Here is an 11,503-nt window from a genome sequence, read left to right on the forward strand (position 1 = left end):
AGGCTCATCCCGCTGGCAAAGCCGAGTGTCCTTGTTTTAAGCAAAGAAACAAATTATTGGGTTCGTGCCAAGTTGGCACCCAGCACAAACCATCCACCAGCTCCCAGTGAAGCGACTCGGATGGCAAGCACTTGCGAGTCAGCTCCTACGTTTCAGCAGAGCTTATTTCGAGGTAAAGTGCATTTTTATTTGTTGGCGTTGATCTATATGCAAGCTGCCTGAAAGCCAAATACACCGACTCAAGATGCTCGTGAATCGGGCCGACCGCTTCCCTGTGTGAACTGCTCTCCCCCGTGTGCCCACAGACAGATCAAGATAAACAAGCCTGTTAGGAGGCCTGATAGGCAACCCACGTTTTATCGGTCAGCGGTGGTTGGGCTGCAACTTCCACCATCGCTGGCCATTGTCCATGCGTGTGTACAAGCAGTGGGGAGCAGCAGCTAGAGTGTTGGACCAGGGTTCAAATACCCACTTGCCTCTGTAGCCCACTGAGTGACTTTGGGCCAGTCACTCACCCTCCGTCTAATCTACCTTTCAGGGTCGTCGTGGGGATTAAATGGGCAGGAAGAGAACCATGTACTATGTCTATTGAGCTCAGGCTCAGAGGAAAGAGTGAAGAAGAAGAAGAAGAAGAAGAAGAAGAAGAAGAAGAAGAAGAAGAAGAAGAAGAAGAAGAAGAGGAGGAGGAGGAGGAGGAATACAGGCTAGGTGTGAAGGGAGCTGGGGTCCAACAACATAGACGCCCCATTCTAGGGATTATAGGGAAAGAATTCCCCATCTGTCCACACGATTTTGCAAACTGCTTTGAGAGTTGTTGTTTGCAATCAAGTGGTGCATATATTTTTTTAAGTAAACAAATATTTTCCAGAAAGAACACATGATAGGACCCCGGGGGCTGTAGCCACATAGTGCGGTAGGAATAAAAACACCAAAAGGTAATCAAAGTTTCCTTCCAACTGTGGGCTGAACAGAATAAAACACCATCTGTTTTTCCCACCCCACCCCCCATCACAGCTACTGCCTTCTAATCACTCAAGGCACGATATCGCTGCAAATATTTCCGAGAGATTCACAGCTATCTCCTTGACCATTTTAAATTGGGCTGCACCTCTGCCTCCTCCCCACCTGCTCCCTCCCTCCCAGCCAGCCAGCCAGCCAGCCGCGCGCCCTAGCCGAAGAGCCCCGGCCGTCCCCGTCACACAATCGGCTGGATCTCCCTTCAGCAGGCCATGCTCACAACTCGGCCCAGGGACCCCCCAGCAGCGGATCTCCGGCCCAGCTGAATCCGGCAACAAGCCCCCTCCTCCCCAATCGCTCCGCCAAAATACGCTCCAAAACCCCCCAGATAGGACGCCGGCCGCCAAGTCTCGTGGCGCTCTGAGCGAGGGTCTCTCCCCAACACCGCCACCTCGAACTGCGTTCTCCCGGCTACCTGAGCGAACCAGCGGCAGGACCCCGGTATGGGCCCCCCCAATATTTTTTATAAGTCGGCGCCCCTGCCAGTGACGTAACTCGGAAAACTGTTAGGGAAGCCAGAGCAGGAAAGTGAGTGGGGGGCGGCGTCGCCGCTTTAACCCACGTTTCCTTTTTGAAAGAGAAACTTAAGTGTATACTGTATTTCACATCAACGTTCCCATCCGGAACACATTTTTCTATGCAGTCAACCCTGCCGGGTTTTTTTAGACGTTGTTTGCTTTCCGGTATGCCTGCTCACCGTCGCAGTCTTATTTTAATTCCAATTTACAATCCAGTTATTACTTCCATAAGGATCCAGCAACGGGATGGGTGGGAGACTCCTTGCCTCCCTCTCGCAGGATTTGCCAATAAATGGTATTTTAAGGAAAATAAAAATTGCTGTTCAATGTGCTAGGTTGCTGCCAAAGGTGAATTGGTTTTTAAAAAAAAAATATAAAGATTTTATTGGTTTACGAAAGTACATGCATTGTCTCCTTTTCAGGTTGTAAAGTATTTTCTACAAATCAGTTACATTTGATATGAGACATTAGTTTTGTACTCAGTATGTGGTCAGGGAAGAAGAGAGAGGAGGGGTGGGGAAACTTACAATCTTTTATATAGTGAACATGGTGCAGGGAGGGGTCAGAATTGGTTCTGTTCTCTTAACAGAGGGTGAGCCTTAAAGGAAAAGGAAGATAGCTTGGGTTTATTGTTACTTTATTTTTCTCCTCCCACAGAAGAAAACAAAAACACAAAATCCAAATTAAGCTGGGATCTCAAAAGATGGCCTAATATCAACGATTAAGCAATCTTTTCAATACTAGGCAAAATATGATGATGTCACAGTCTTAAAATATATGTTTAGTATTATTAACTTGATTCATTAGCCCTAAGGTCCTAGGATGGGTCACAGCAATCTAAAACACAATATTACAAAGTTTAAAACAAATAACAAACATAGAGTAGGTCCCAATGATATCCATATAAAATAAAAAAATAACAGCTAGAAACCTATAAAACTCATAATTCCCCCCCTAAATATAAATGAATAAATCATACAACACACTTCAGTTGGATAAGCTCCATTCCGTGGGAGTTCAGTATAAAACACTGTGATACAGATAATCACTACCTCTGGTGTGGGCTAATTTTAAGATCCAAGTCCAATCCTTCAGTTATGAGTAATAGAGAAACATATTTTCTCACAGGTACTGCTTTCCACAGCTAGAAAATGTCATCCCTCTCCATTTGGATACTTGCCTTTTATTGCACATTCAGTGAAAGGCAAAACCTGAAATGCTTGCATATGTCATTTTAAAAAATGGGCCAAAGAAGGGAAACCAGCCAGGCCTCTTTAAGTCATGGTTCCTATAGGGAGAACTACTTGTCATACTGGGTTTGTTACTTTATTGATCTCAACCTCAACTAGACCTGTTCTGGTGAACTGTGGCATGATGTAGTACACCTTGCTTAAAGCAAATATAATAAAGCTCTCTCACTTTCTGGAAGAAGCTCCTTTGTACCCAGGTGCACCTCTGGAAGGCTGGAATCCATTTCAGAGGGGTGCATGTTTGTGGAACGATATCAGGATGATAACATTTCAGATGTAGACATGCTAGGTCTTCCAAAGTGTTCCTTTGGTAAAGTGCAGAACTCAGCTGGCCTGTGTTACTTTCTATTGATTTGCAGCCTCTCAAAGCCAAGATACAAGAAAACCTCTCTTATCCCAACCCAACATAAGCTGTAGCCCTGTTTGATCATCCAAACACTAAAAGGAGGCTTGTGAACACTCAGGCCTCTGCTACCGCATTTTTGGGGGGGGAGAGGGGAGGATATGCAAAGTAAGGACTGAAAATAATTTGCCAATTGTACTTAGGGAGCAATCATCCTGAAATATCATGTTCTGATAATAACGTCTTGGGGGGGGGGGAGGGAGCAACAATTCAGCTGGCTCCAATTAGGTAACAATTATGTAAGAGAGGTTAGTTTGAGGCCTTTTAAACAGAGCAGACACAGCCAACAACCCCTCTCCCCACTGTCAAAACACCATGATTTTGTGCATTTAGGATATGTCCATTTTGGCTATTGTGTGTATACATGGGGTGTGTGCTGTTCTGTTTTGTTGTTGTTTTTAATGTGGTGAGATACTGCATTGATTTGTGTTTTGAAACTGGAAATACTTAGCCTAGTCTTCCATGCATTCACTACACCACCAAATTATAATTGTCTATAGGAATATTTTTCACTATAAAACTTTTTCTATAGAGCCTTTCACCCTCAGAATCCTAAAACATATATGGAAAAATGTATCAGTAAAATATTGACATCAGTTACGCTAAAAACTGGGATGAACAGCCTGGGAATGCCTGAGCAAATAGGTAAGTTTTTAAGGCCCGCAAGAAGCCCGTAACGGTTGGTGCCTGCCTCATCTTCAACAGGGAGATCACTCCATTGGGTAGACACTGCCCCAGAGAATGATCTTTTCTGTACTATCATACAATGAGCACCAAGCCTCCTCTGCAGATCTGAGTGCTAGAGCAGGTATATAAAGGAGAAGGCATTTTCTTAAGTAACCTGGTGAACTATTTGGTCTTTGTAACTGATAAAAGAACCTTAAACTGGTCTCAGTAACAAATTAGCAGCCACTGCAGTTCTTTTAAGTATATGTGTTATATGCATACGGTAGAAACGCCCACTGAGCAACACAGCTGATGTATTCTGCACTAGCTGCAGCTTCCAGACCAATCTTAAGGGCAACCACAAAGTACATTACAATAGTTCAGTTTACCCTCTCCAGAAACAACAATAGACACTTCTAGCCACTGAAGTCACTTGACCTTCAGTGACAACAATGGAAATAGCACTCCAAACTATGTACCTGTTCCTTCAGCAGAAGTGCAACCCTGTATAAATCAGGTGCAGTCCTGGATCCAGGCCTCTTGGCCCAGATGTTTGAGAAAAATAGAGCTGAACATCATCAGCATATTGATGGCACTTTGCTTCAAATCTCATAATGACCACTCCCAATGGTTTCATGTGGCTGTTAAGTAGCATTGAGGACAAAATAGTGCCTCGTGGCACCACACAGGATAACTACCAGGGGCCAAGACATAATTCCCAAATGCTGTTCCCTAGAACCAGCCTCCTAGGTAAGTATCAAAAGCAAATGCAAGACTGAGTGATTCCTCTCTCCCGTTCCCATTCCTCTTGCATTGGCAACAGTCCAGTATCCATTTAGGAAGAACAGCCACAGAGAGAGTATAGATCTATAGGAAATACTGGTGTCCTAGTCCCAGAGTGCAGCAACACCTCTACTCAGACACTTCTGTCAGCAGGTGGTACAATAAGCCAGTTAGAATCACCAGGAAGCGCAGGGTGTTGCTGTTAATTCTTCTCCCCCACTGCTGTTCCTCTTACCACCAGTGGTCACAGTCGAGTGTCCATTCATGGACAGCAGCTGCACAGATTACAAAAGAGGTGGATCAGTCAAGGTGGTCCAGACCAGAACATAAGAAGAGGAGGCAAATGGATCATCTAGTTCAGCTTCCTGTTCTCTCAGCGGTCGATCAGATGCCTGTGGGGAACCAGCAAGCAGAGCCTAAACACAAGTGCATTCTCTCCTCCAGCAGTTTTCACCAACTGGTATTCAGAAAGATACTGCCTCCAGCCTGCGCATAGAGGCACTTGCATGTTTCATAGATAATCTATTCTAAAGCAAAATGATAAACCATATGGAATGCTGAAGCCCCCATTGCCTGATTTGTAGTAGTAACCAGCTTCCAAGTTAGTGACCACTTAAGCAGTGATGGGGAAATTGTGGCTCTCCAGATGTTGGCTGGTGATGATTGGAGTTTGAGCCCAATAACATAGAGTGGGCAATGGTACCTACCCCAGGCAGAAAGCAAAGCTGACATTGTCTCTCATCAAGAAAGTCTACCCAGCTTACATCCCATCTATCATAGCACAGTTTGTCATTCCTCCCAGATCGGAGAAGCAGGGTGTTCCTTAGGCTCAACAGAACAAAATCCCAACCACAGTTTAAATAACATCTTTTCCATCTGAAAAATGCTTCAGGTGTTCTGATATGCTTAATATTCTGTTAAAAAAGAAAAGCCCTTTTGTGTAATGCCAAAGTTCTTTTGTTTCAAATGAGCATGCCTGGTCATGTGTTTAGGGCATACTGTATAGAGTTCTGAATATTCCATTCTGCCCCCTAGATGACTGAAACCCAGGCACTAAATTTACCTACCGTAACTGCCAAAAACCTATACAAGAGGGGGGCAGGCTTCTTTCTCTCATTATGCTTAGTAGGGAGAAGGGAATGTGCACCACACCTTCTGAACAGCAACACTTCAACTGTTGTGAAAACTCTGTCAAAGATGCCTGGCGATCACAGATGGCGAGTCAGCTAGAAGTTAGGCAGGGTCTCGCACATCTGTAAACAACCCTTTTGCCTCACCCTACAAGCTACATTCTCACTCAAATCCTTTCAACTTTCAAAGTGTACAATTTAAACAACTTTCCAGTACGGGATTGGCTTTGGTAGAATCATGTGCCTTGGTACATTAGGCAAGATATTCTCCCTTCACTGCACAAGTACAATGCCAGCTTTGTGGCATGTCAGTGCAACAACACTGCATATTCCCACCAACGATTATATTCACTCCTCACACCTTGTCAACAGATAGAGGGGTAACAGTCAAGCTGGGGCTTGTGCATGTGATCATTTGTGTTGGGTCACTGTGCCCTGCTTTTGGGACCAGATTGCATGAGGCTCTGGTGTTCATTACTCTGCCATAGCAGGTGGAAGTGGCATTGGTGAAAGGAGGATATTCTAAAGCAGGGATGGAGATCGGCTTCCCATCATTGGTGACCATTGGCCATGCTGTTTGTGGATGATGGGAATTGTAGTCCAAGAACATCTAGTGTGCCACTGGTTTCCCCACTCCTGTTCTAAAAACTGGAATACCACTAGTCAAAATAAAAAAATTCCTTCCAGTAGCACCTTAAAGACCAACTAAGTTAGTTCTTGGTATGAGCTTTCGTGTGCATGCACACTTCTTCAGATACACTTCACAATTCTTCAGTGTATCTGAAGAAGTGTGCATGCACACGAAAGCTCATACCAAGAACTAACTTAGTTGGTCTTTAAGGTGCTACTGGAAGGAATTTTTTTATTTTGACTATGGCAGACCAACACGGCTACCTATCTGTAACTGGAATACCACTGGTTCTGTAGCCCAGATTTTCCCCATGATTATAACATGGTTCAAAGATAGGGTTCCATTTACTCCTACTTCCACATCACCCCCATTGCGGCTCCTAACCTTTAACAACAGCCTGACAAACATGAATTTAACAAGAGAAGTTTCTCCAACTACTTTTCTTCCTGCCAGAAAAAGCTGCAGCAGCGACATTTTTATGTGCAAGGGTTCCAATCAAGACAAAACCACCATCCAATGCAGATTTTGAGCCTTAACTCTTAAGCTGGAAATTCTGCAGCCTTCATCTTTAAAATCTTGATCGTTGTTGGACTCCAGTGGCATCACACCAAAGTTCAAATTCCCTTTGACACAAAGTTCACTGGGTGACCCTGAGCGAGTTACCATCTCTCAGATTAACCTTCCTCACATGATTGCTGTGAGGGTAAAATAGGGCTGGGAAGAGAACCACAAATGCTTCTTGATAAGGCAGCATATAATATAAATCTAATAAAGAAATATTTCTGAGATTGAAAACTTTAACTCAGGAGCTCTGAGCTCTGAAAAATGGGATTGTGAATACATAAAATAACATTTTAATAAAAAAATGTGAAAGTGGAAGTTTCCAAAAGGCAAACCATACAATTATCAGCTCTTAACCTTTTTTCTCTAATATGCTCAAGCAGTCTGTTGCGCTAGACTGCCAGCAATTATAACTTGGGGAGAGAGACAAAAGGAACAAGCAATTTGATGTATAATGGTTATGTGTTTTTGGTGTGCTTTTATTCAGGACCACATCTGAATGGGCCCATATTCCAAAGACACATATGAAGCTGTCATTTCACTGATCTCTGCATGAGCATGTGCATATGCCAAACAGCAGTGTGGCAAGGAAGCTGTCGATAGAAATAAAGCAAAGGCCATTAAAAATGACACTGGTATACCTTTACGCAAAAATCAAACTATTTCTCCAGGTGCATTATGTAAAGGTTCAATGCTATTCTAAAATATGTACAGTTAATGGCAGTCTAGTGCCTGCATGCTTCAATACTTTTATTGTCATGCAAAAGCATTAATTAATGGACAGTATTACTTTCATGCAGAATAAAAGACCACCTCTCTTAGCGATATCAGACTGTTTTAACTAGGCTGCAAAAAAAATATTAAGAGCCTCTAATGAGCAGAGGGTTGCTTCCCCCTCCCCTTCTTGCAAATTTGAAGGACAGGGATGAGATGAAAGTATTTCTTAACACACTGTTGGGCTTCTTTTTAACGTTATCTAGAGCAAAGTAAAAAAAGAATACCTACAAAGAGCTCACAATGTCATAATTTTAATAGAAATTGAAAATCTTAGTAAATTCTTTTCAAGTTACTGTACTCCAGATTTAACAGTTTTTTAAATGGACGCACATCCTCATTTTTCTGCCTGGATGACACTTTTAATTTTGTCTTGTACATCCATCACTACTGGCCAGCTGATTTTCTAATTCTGATTTTCATAATGTTTCAGGAGGTTCCTGCTAAGGCTACAATCCTTCTCTTCCCTACCTCAAGAACTGCAACAAGTATTGCTTCTATTATAAATAATTATTAACAGCATTTACTGATGCTGTTAACAATTATGCAAATCTCCCTCTCCCTCATGCCTAGGCAGCATGGGAAATACAGTAGTGCCTCGCAAGACGAAATTAATTCGTTCCGCGAGTTTTTTCATCTAGCAAATTTTTCGTCTTGCGAAGCACGAAATCCCATAGGAATGCATTGAAATTCAATTAATGCATTCCTATGGTCAAAAAAAGTCCAAACAAAGCCAAATTTGGTACAACAAGAGTTTATTAAGTGCTCTTTAAAGTCACACATACTGTAAAGAGCATTTCAAAAATTGAAGAAACAATAAATTAAGTTTCTAAACATGACAGAAAAACATTTAAAAATCAACAAAGTGTACAGTACATTTTCTAAGACTCTGGGGGACAACTCAAAGAAGGTTCCTCTTCCACTCTTTGCTTCTTGCTGAGGAACCCCCTCCTCAACTGTTCCCCCAGCCACCCACCACACAGAAATTCAAATCCAGATTTTTTTTAAAAAAACAGCAGAGTGGTCCAATGGTCACAGAAAATCATAAAAATGCAGGGAAACAAACCACAAGCTTCCAGATTCTTGCAAACCCCTCCTCAACTGTTCCCCCAGCCACCCACCACACAGAAATTCAAATCCAGATTTTTTTTAAAAAAACAGCAGAGTGGCCCAATGGTCACAGAAAATCATAAAAATGCAGGGGAAAAAACACACAAGCTTCCAGATTCTTGCAAACCCCTCCCCAACACCAAGTCCTTGAATTCCAAACACCCCAACCCAAAATCCAACCCCCCCAAAAAAAGTTTTAAAAGTTTAAAAGAAGTTTTGGAAAAGCTTCAAAAATCACCAAAGTCTTCAAAAACCTCAAAAAAGGCTACCACACCACGTTCTATGAGTTGCTCCTCGAAGTCAAGTCGCAACTGTATTAACGGTGTTAAGAAAAAGGAAACAAACTTGCAAGACGTTTTCGTTTTTCATCTTGCGAAGCAAGCCCATAGGGAAATCCGTCTTGGGAAGCAGCTCAAAAAACGGAAAACCCTTTCGTCTAGCGAGTTTTCCGTCTTGCGAGGCATTCGTCTTGCGGGGCACCACTGTACTTGCAAAATATTTTGCATAACAACGTGGGAGGGAAGTAGGACCTGTGGCCCTTCAGATGTTGTTCAGCTACCAACTTCTATCCATCCCAGGCAGCATTACCAATGGTCATTTGAATCATTAAATCATTGTGTCATTAGATTCATATTCCCATCTGCAATCCAGAGCTTTGCAGTGGTAGGTGCTGATTCTACACTCCCGATTTAGTTCTTCTGAAGTGTGAGACTATCCCTTCCATGATAGCAATGGTCTACAGTTTTCATGAATAATTTCTTTTCATTTTCATTTTGAAGGACACATCCTCTCCTTTGCCCCTCAAGCACTATGGTTCTTCCCTTACAGCAAGACTATTTTGCTTATAGGAAGACTGGGAACAGAAATTAGCTTTCGCATTTCTGCTGCTATGCAGCTGTTAAAAATACAGAAGACTGGACAATACTACTTCCAGTTGCCTAGTTGGTCACTATCCTCTGCAGATAAACTTCTAAATTTTCAGGTTTCACAGGACACGCATGGAAAGACAGTTACATTTTGAACGTAAAACGTCATAAAGCAAGAAAAAATGTTTTGCATTTGCTCTCTCCATTTAAAGAGTGATCATTTTTCTGAAGGTTACGCTGTGAGGGGAGCTACATTTATAAATCAACATATATTTAACAATGCTGCTTCTCTTAGACCTGGCTTTGAAGTCTGCTTTTGCTTTCCCTTGCTCATCCAATAGGAAGACACACACAAACACTTAAAAGTCAACCAGCAGCCTGACCTAGAACAATAAACCCACACCTCAGCCAAGTGACCCAGTTCTTCCATGTAATCACAAAGATGGAAGGCAAACTGGTGAGCCCACAGAGTGAAAAATGATGCCCATTAAGATAATTAAAAACACTGTGTTCTTTTATCTCAGTTTTCCCACTCATTCCCTGCTTCTTTCATTAGCTTGCTAATTTTTTATTTTTTTTAAAGTCCTGGTCTGTTCAAGAGGCTATCCTTCTTTGAAGGGCTTCTTACCATAACAGTTTGAAAATATTTCTGCCATCGCAAGTAGAAGAGTTTGGATTTGATATCCCGCTTTATCACTACCCAAAGGAGTCTCAAAGCGGCTAACATTCTCCTTTCCCTTCCTCCCCCACAACAAACACTCTGTGAGGTGAGTGGGGCTGAGAGACGTCAAAGAAGTGTGACTGGCCCAAGGTCACCCAGCGACTGCATGTGGAGGAGCGGAGACGCGAACCCGGTTCACCAGATTACGAATCTAAAGCTCTTAACCACTACACCACACTGGCTCTGGATCATAATCTGGATTCAAAATTCCATTCCATGCATCTGCCTAAAACAGGGAGGAGAACCATGTACACAATATTGAGATCTTTGGAGGAAAAATGGGATGTAAGTGTAACATACCGTAATTATCATTGAAGGCTGCTGACAAGATCTTCCAAGCACAGTAAATAAAAATGTGTTTCATGATGTAATGTTAATTTTGAGTAGCTATATCGGAGTGGGGAAACGGACCAGTTGTTTAATTTCAATGTTGCATAGTACATATTGTTTTTTAGTCTTAGCAGGAAAGCTGACCAACTACAATTGAATAGTGAGTGGAACTTGCATTACATGTCAGTTCCAAAATGCTGTGCTGTCGTTCTATAATGGGTAAAGACCATCAACACACCGGATTTGCTAAACCGATCAGCGAATTGGCCCATCTGTTCTATTTTCATGCCTTTACCAGTTGCCTTGGTTTCTTCTTTTCAACAAAAACAAAAACTAAACTCTTTTATATAGGAAGTTTCTTTTCAGTGAAACCCCTGATTACATTACTGTATACAATTATCGATTTTGCCTACTAATCTGAAGATACACTCCATGTGCACACGAGATCCAGATTTGTTTCTAGGAGCACATCCCTATCTCTTGTTTATTAATAAGTCAGGCCCAACAAAAAGTGAATACAAAAGAATCTAGACGCTGAATGTATTTGTCCCAAACTAGGAATTATTCTTGAAAGGCAACATAAAAATAGTTATAGTAAATACTTCTTGAAATATTCAATACACAATTGATTTTCATTTCAGGATTATTGTTTTTACTCATGTGAAAGAGCTCAATGGTTAAAATACTTCCAGTATTTCTACTGTCTCTAAATTCATGTTGTTATGCTGAGCTTGTACCAAGAT

The 11,503-nt window shown here is 42.1% G+C and overlaps 1 long non-coding RNA gene across 1 annotated transcript; it reads right to left on the reverse strand.

Annotated features, from left to right (window-relative positions):
- Positions 1-2,155: 2,155 nt before the first annotated feature.
- On the reverse strand, positions 2,156-8,316 carry LOC310714471. The gene is made up of 2 exons (XR_014529813.1): positions 6,673-8,316; positions 2,156-6,415 (listed from the first exon to the last, which is right to left on the reverse strand). It is a non-coding gene; the product is annotated as an uncharacterized lncRNA (long non-coding RNA).
- Between the last annotated feature and the right edge of the window lie 3,187 nt (positions 8,317-11,503).

This window comes from Podarcis liolepis (assembly GCF_965112155.1).
Source record: "Podarcis liolepis genome assembly, chromosome: 8".
NCBI lineage: Eukaryota > Metazoa > Chordata > Lepidosauria > Squamata > Lacertidae > Podarcis > Podarcis liolepis.